The sequence below is a fragment of the Chiloscyllium plagiosum genome, unplaced genomic scaffold, assembly GCF_037043375.1.
Source record: "Chiloscyllium plagiosum isolate Xiang-an unplaced genomic scaffold, Cpla_swu_hap1 HiC_scaffold_46, whole genome shotgun sequence".
NCBI lineage: Eukaryota > Metazoa > Chordata > Chondrichthyes > Orectolobiformes > Hemiscylliidae > Chiloscyllium > Chiloscyllium plagiosum.
In genome coordinates, this window is record NW_028270184.1 from 9,459,132 (window position 1) to 9,465,891 (window position 6,760).

Consider the following 6,760-nt stretch of genomic DNA (forward strand, 5'->3'; position numbering starts at 1 on the left):
AGATGATGTTTATAGATGGATTAACAGGAGCCTGGAAGTTCAGGGTTTCCTACAGAACAGTCCTCGGGTTTCAGTTAGCTGGAGTTGTGAATGGAAAGGCAGATTCCAGTGTAATTCTCCTGCAGAGAGGGGGGCGCTGGCTGAACCGGGTCTGTGTACGGAGGCTCCCTGATAAGTGCTGGGGAGTTTGGTACATAGACAGGCCATTCGGCCTCCACCAAGCCTCCTAGCCCACCTCCCTCTGACTCCGTCGTTTCTTCCCCCCCCCCACCACCCCTGCAACTAAAATCCGGGGCCGGCCAATCCTGGCTCCTGCCTGGTCTCGCCCGTCGCCGTCGCTGACAAACAGACAGCCAGCCGCTCGGATGGTCATGGGCAGTTTATTAAAAGGCACGCGCAGAAACGGGGAGAAGAGGTTCCCGGCGGGAATCTGGCAGCGTTCGGGAAGAAGGGAGCAGCCAGTCGCGACGGAGCCATCGTTCGCGGGAGGGCAGGCTCTGATACGGGCCGAAAGCCTGAAAGCGGGCGGAGGACGGGGCGCTGGGAATCGGGCGAGGAGGTGGGACACCCACCCCATAAACCGCCCTCCCGCAACCCTTTGCGTGCGGCGGCGAAAGCAGACCCCCTTCCCTTCAAGGAGGCGTCCAACGGAAAGCTGAGGGGCGTTGGTGTGGTCTCTTGGTCCTCTGTCTAGATGACGCACGTGCACGGGTGCTGATTGATCCCACAGGCGTTCTCCCCACGGTAGAGACGGAAATAACCCTGTGGAAAGAGACGTGTCTTGAGCATTGTGTGACGCGGTGGTGAGGTTCGATGATCTGTTCGCACCTCCCCCCCCCTAGGCAGAGAGAGGGAAGGGGCTCACTCAGTGATTTGGGAGACCCCTCTCACATCGGGGGGTGGGGGGGGTGGGGAACCCCATTGATCCAATTCCTTCCCAACCGGTCCCACTGGGAGTTCCAATGAGAATAATCCTTATACCCCAGACACCGTCATATTCCCGACCCCCCCCCCACCAAGATCCCATGGAGTTGCCAGGCGCCAATGTCTGACTGTGATCCCCTCCCCCACCCCCAAGATCCTGTGGGGTTTGGGGGTTACCAGGCGCCAATGTCTGACTGTGATCCCCTCCCCCACCCCCAACGCCTCAGCCCACCCCCCCTGCCCACATCATTCAGGGTGGGGTTGGTCGGGGGGGGGTGGGTGGGCGTAAGACCCCATTCTGTCGGTCGGGGTGCAGTGGGAGGTCACGCAAGACAACGCCTCCTGGGTCACGGCTCGCTCAGGCATAGGACACTGAACAGTACAGCACAGGAGCAGGCCCTTCGGCCCATCCAGCTCTCTGCTGACCCCATCAGGACCCATCTCTCTCTGCTTGCCCATCAGATACGGGGGGGGGCTGAGTTAGGCCATTCGGCCCAGCGGGGCTGAGGTGTTCCTCGACTCCATTCGCCCCGTGGCCCTGTCAGGGTGGGAGGACCCAGGACGGGGTCTGGAGTTGAGGGGCAGTGCAGCCAAAGGGGAAATCCACAGTACAACAGATTGAAGGGGCAGAATGGCCTCCTCTCCTCGGAGTGGGAATAACTGACCTTTTCGCCCCAGTTAACTCCCCAACTGTTCTTAATGATCCAGTAGCGATGGCGACCACCTGCAGGAGGGCAAGACCAAACCAGGATCAGATGGGCCAACCCCGTGATTCTGTCAGTCGGCTCCAGATCGGTCCCCATCCCCAGAGCCAGTGTCACTGCCAACATCACATCAGATTCGGAGCTCAACCCCTCAATGATACAACACAGTCAGTCATTGTCAACAGAATGGCACCGTGGGAGGGTCAGCGCTGAGGGAGGGCCGCACTGTCAGGGGGTCAGTACTGAGGGAGGGCCGCACTGTCAGGGGGTCAGTACTGAGGGAGTGCCGCACTGTCGGAGGGGTCAGTGCTGAGGGAGTGCCGCACTGTCGGAGGGTCAGTGCTGAGGGAGTGCCGCACTGTCAGGGGGTCAGTACTGAGGGAGGGCCGCACTGTCAGAGGGTCAGTGCTGAGGGAGTGCCGCACTGTCGGAGGGTCAGTGCTGAGGGAGTGCCGCACTGTCAGGGGGTCAGTACTGAGGGAGGGCCGCACTGTCAGGGGGTCAGTACTGAGGGAGGGCCGCACTGTCAGAGGGTCAGTACTGAGGGAGGGCCGCACTGTCGGAGGGTCAGTGCTGAGGGAGTGCCGCACTGTCGGAGGGTCAGTGCTGAGGGAGCGCCGCACTGTCGGAGGGTCAGTGCTGAGGGAGCGTCGCACTGTCAGTGGGTCAGTACTGAGGGAGCGCCACGCTGTCGGAGGGTCAGTGCTGAGGGAGCGCCGCACTGTCGGAGGGTCAGTGCTGAGGGAGCTCAGCACTGTCGGAGGGTCAGTGCTGAGGGAGTGTCGCACTGTCGGTGGGTCAGTACTGAGGGAGGGCTGCACTGTCGGAGGGTCAGTACTGAGGGAGTGTCGCACTGTCGGTGTGTCAGTACTGAGGGAGTGTCGCACTGTCGGTGTGTCAGTACTGAGGGAGGGCCGCACTGTCGCAGGGTCAGTACTGAGGGAGGGCCGCACTGTCGCAGGGTCAGTACTGAGGGAGGGCCGCACTGTCGGAGGGTCAGTACTGAGGGAGCGCCGCACTGTCGGTGGGTCAGTACTGAGGGAGGGCTGCACTGTCGGAGGGTCAGTACTGAGGGTGTGTCGCACTGTCGGTGTGTCAGTACTGAGGGAGGGCCGCACTGTCGGAGGGTCAGTGCTGAGGGAGTGCCGCACTGTCGGAGGGTCAGTACTGAGGGAGGGCCGCACTGTCGCAGGGTCAGTACTGAGGGAGGGCCGCACTGTCGCAGGATCAGTACTGAGGGAGGGCCGCACTGTCGCAGGATCAGTACTGAGGGAGGGCCGCACTGTCGCAGGATCAGTACTGAGGGAGGGCCGCACTGTCGGAGGGTCAGTACTGAGGGAGAGCCGCACTGTCGGAGGGTCAGTACTGAGGGAGGGCCGCACTGTCGGAGGGTCAGTACTGAGGGAGTGCCGCACTGTCGGAGGGTCAGTACTGAGGGAGGGCCGCACTGTCGGAGGGTCAGTACTGAGGGAGGGCCGCACAATCGCAGGGTCAGTACTGAGGGAGCGGGCACTGTCGGAGGGTCAGTACTGAGGGAGTGCCGCACTGTCAGTGGATCAGTACTGAGGGAGTGCCGCACTGTCAGTGGATCAGTACTGAGGGAGTGCCGCACTGTCAGTGGATCAGTACTGAGGGAGTGCCGCACTGTCAGTGGATCAGTACTGAGGGAGTGCCGCACTGTCGGAGGGTCAGTACTGAGGGAGGGCCGCACTGTCGGAGGGTCAGTACTGAGGGAACGCCGCACTGTCGGAGGATCAGTACTGAGGGAGGGCCGCACTGTCAGAGGGTCAGTACTGAGGGAGTGCCGCACTGTTGGAGTGTCAGTACTGAGGGAGTGCCGCACTGTCGGAAGGTCAGTACTGAGGGAGGGCCGCACTGTCGGAGGGTCAGTACTGAGGGAGTGCCGCACTGTCAGTGATGGCCTATGTCGCCTGTCTGTTTGGGTAACCAATACATGTCCTCTCATTTGCACTTGGGTGGTTTCCTGCTCTCAGTCTGATAACAGTCCCCGAATTCAGAAGCGATTTTGTTTTTCCAGTGAAGGCGCAGCGGGATTGAAGTTTTCCCGAATCGAGCAGCGGATGTGTCTGACTTACATTGGCCGTATCCCACAACCAGCACCACGTGGTTCAATCTGTTGGTGGAACAGCGACCAAATTTGGGACGAATTATCCCACGCCTATATCCCTGGAGGAAGCCCAAAAGAGTTGTGAATTAGTCAAGCTTTATCTCCCCCGTCAAGGATATCATCCATTCCAAGTCTTTTGTGGGAAATGAACGTCACTGGTCAGGCCCAGCATTCATCACCCATTGCTCGGTGACCCTTGGCGACGCCTTAGTGATCCACCATCTTGGGTCACTGAGGCCCTGAGGATTCGCGGTTCGGTGGCCACACGACAGCCAGTCCAGCGGACAGGTGAAGTGTGGTCCATGCCTGGAGCACGGATCGGGGAAAGGCGGCAGATTTCCCTTCTTTAAGAGGGGCGGGAGTGAGCCCTGATGGGGTTTTGATGGTTGGTTGCCATGGTCACCGTCACTGGGCGTGGCCTTCAATGCCCATGTATTAAATCGAGTTTAAATTCCGACCTTGTGAGGCTTGAACCCAGAGAGGAGGAGAGGGTTATTGGCCTCTGGGATGGGAATCCCATGATGTTCAGTTCCTCTTCACCCGCAATGCCAACTCAGAGAGTAAAGCCCGCCCACCATTTAACCCCACAGCACCTTCGTACAGGACCAGACAGGGTCAACACAGGAAGCTGGTTCCCGGGGAGTCCCGAATTGTGGGGGGGGTCACAGTCTTCAGGGGTGGGTCGTTTCGGACTGAGATGGGGAGAAATGGCTTCCCCCAGAGAGTGCGGGGGTGGGGGGAGCCTGTGGGATTCTCTGTCACAGAGAGGGGGTTGGGGCCGAATGGTCGAATGTTTTCAGGATGGGGTTGGATGTAGTTCTCGGGGCTGAAGGGGTCAAAGGGGAGAAAGTGGGATTGAGTCAGATGATCAGTCGGCTGGGCTGGGCGGCACGGTGGCTCAGTGGTTAGCACTGCTCCCTCACGGCGCCAGGGACCCAGGTTCGATCACGGCCCTCAGGTGACTGCAGCGAGTTTGCACATTCTCCCCCGTGTCTGCGTGAGTTTCCTCCGGGTGCTCCGGTTTCCTCCCAGTCTAAAGATGTATAGGTTAGGGTGGATTGGCCGTGCTAAATTGTCCCATAGTGCCCAGGGATGTGCAGGTTAGGGTGGATTGGCCGTGCTAAATTGTCCCATAGTGCCCAGGGATGTGCAGGTTAGGGTGGATTGGCCGTGCTAAATTGTCCCATAGTGCCCAGGGATGTGCAGGTTAGGGTGGATTGGCCGTGCTAAATTGTCCCATAGTGCCCAGGGATGTGCAGGTTAGGGTGGATTGGCCGTGCTAAATTGTCCCATAGTGCCCAGGGATGTACAGGTTAGGGTGGTTTGGCTGTGCTAAATTGTCCCATAGTGCCCAGGGATGTGCAGGTTAGGGTTGATTGGCCGTGCTAAATTGTCCCATAGTGCCCAGGGATGTACAGGTTAGGGTGGATTGGCCGTGCTAAATTGTCCCATAGTGTCCAGTGATGTGTAGGTTCGGGTGGATTGGCCATGCTAAATTGTCCCATAGTGCCCAGGGATGTGCAGGTTAGGGTGGATTGGCCATGCTAAATTGTCCCATAGTGCCCAGGGATGTGCAGGTTAGGGTGGATTGGCCATGCTAAGTTGTCCCATAGTGCCCAGGGATGTGCAGGTTAGGGTGGATGGGCTGTGCTAAGTTGCCCCATAGTGCCCAGGGATGTGCAGGTTAGGGTGGATTGGCCGTGCTAAGTTGTCCCATAGTGCCCAGGGATGTGCAGGTTAGGGTGGATTGGCCGTGCTAAGTTGTCCCATAGTGCCCAGGGTTGTGCAGGTTAGGGTGGATTGGCCGTGCTATATTGTGTCATAGTGCCCAGGGATGTGCAGGTTAGGGTGGATTGGCCGTGTTAAATTGTCCCATGGTGTTCTGGGATGCGCAGGTTAGGGTGGATTGGCCGTGCTAAATTGTCCCATAGTGCCCAGGGATGTGCAGGTTAGGGTGGATTGGCCGTGCTAAATTGTCCCATAGTGCCCAGGGATGTGCAGGTTAGGGTGGATTGGCCGTGCTAAATTGTCCCATAGTGCCCAGGGATGTGCAGGTTAGGGTGGATTGGCCGTGCTAAATTGTCCCATAGTGCCCAGGGATGTGCAGGTTCGGTGTGTTAACCACGGGAAATGCAGGGTCACAGGGATAATGCGAGTCTGGACGGGATGCTCTTTGGAGGGTCAGTGCAGACTCTATGGGCCGAGTGGTCTGTGTCTGCACTGTCGAGGTTTGATGACCAACCCTGATCCTATTGAATACACGATGAAGAGATTTAAGGATCACAAGGATTGGTGTGGGAAAGTCTCATGGACGGGGAATGGCTCAAAGGGGCCGAATGGCCTCTTCCTCATTAATGAAGGGGTCCGGAGAGGAACGAGGGGCAGGAATGAGCAGAGGGTGTTACCTTTAGAGCCGCTGCATTGATGGTGACCACGATTGGACTTCTGTAAGCGACCCAGGCTCTCATTTCTGAAACAGCGGGGGAGAGAATCCAGAAGGTCAGCAAAGAGGTCATTCAGCCCATCTCTCACCCCTCCCGCCATTAGGGGAGGGTCTTCGTTTCCGCGCTAACCGCAAACCCCTCGCAGCCCTCCATGGCTGAACCCACTGCCGTTACCCGGGAAAAGCAAGGGAGACCACTCGCACCCACCTCGCCCCTCCCTCCCCCCCACCAACACCAACACTGACCGAAATGGCACAAACTGACGCGGTGTCCGTGGAAACGGCCTCTCCTGTGGCATTATGGGGGTAGCGGGCAAGAGGAGGAGCAGGGCATTGTGGGGGGGAAGGTTAGGGGAGAGGGCATTGTGGGGGGGGAAGGTGAGGGGGGAGGGCATTGTGGGGGGGAAGGTGAGGAGCAGGGAATTGTGGGGGGGGGAAGGTGAGGGGGAGGGCATTGTGGGGTGGGGCAAGGTGAGGGGTAGGGCATGGTGGGGGGAAGGTGAGGGGGAGGGCATTGTGGGGGGAAGATGAGAGGGAGGGCATTGTGGGGGGATGGTGAGG

General features: G+C 59.1%; 1 long non-coding RNA gene across 1 annotated transcript; it reads right to left on the minus strand.

The window, feature by feature from the left end:
• Positions 1–364: 364 nt before the first annotated feature.
• On the minus strand, positions 365–6,227 carry LOC122545956 (uncharacterized). The gene is made up of 4 exons (XR_015754556.1): positions 6,162–6,227; positions 3,725–3,815; positions 1,590–1,648; positions 365–762 (listed from the first exon to the last, which is right to left on the minus strand). It is a non-coding gene; the product is annotated as an uncharacterized LOC122545956 (long non-coding RNA).
• Positions 6,228–6,760: the final 533 nt, after the last annotated feature.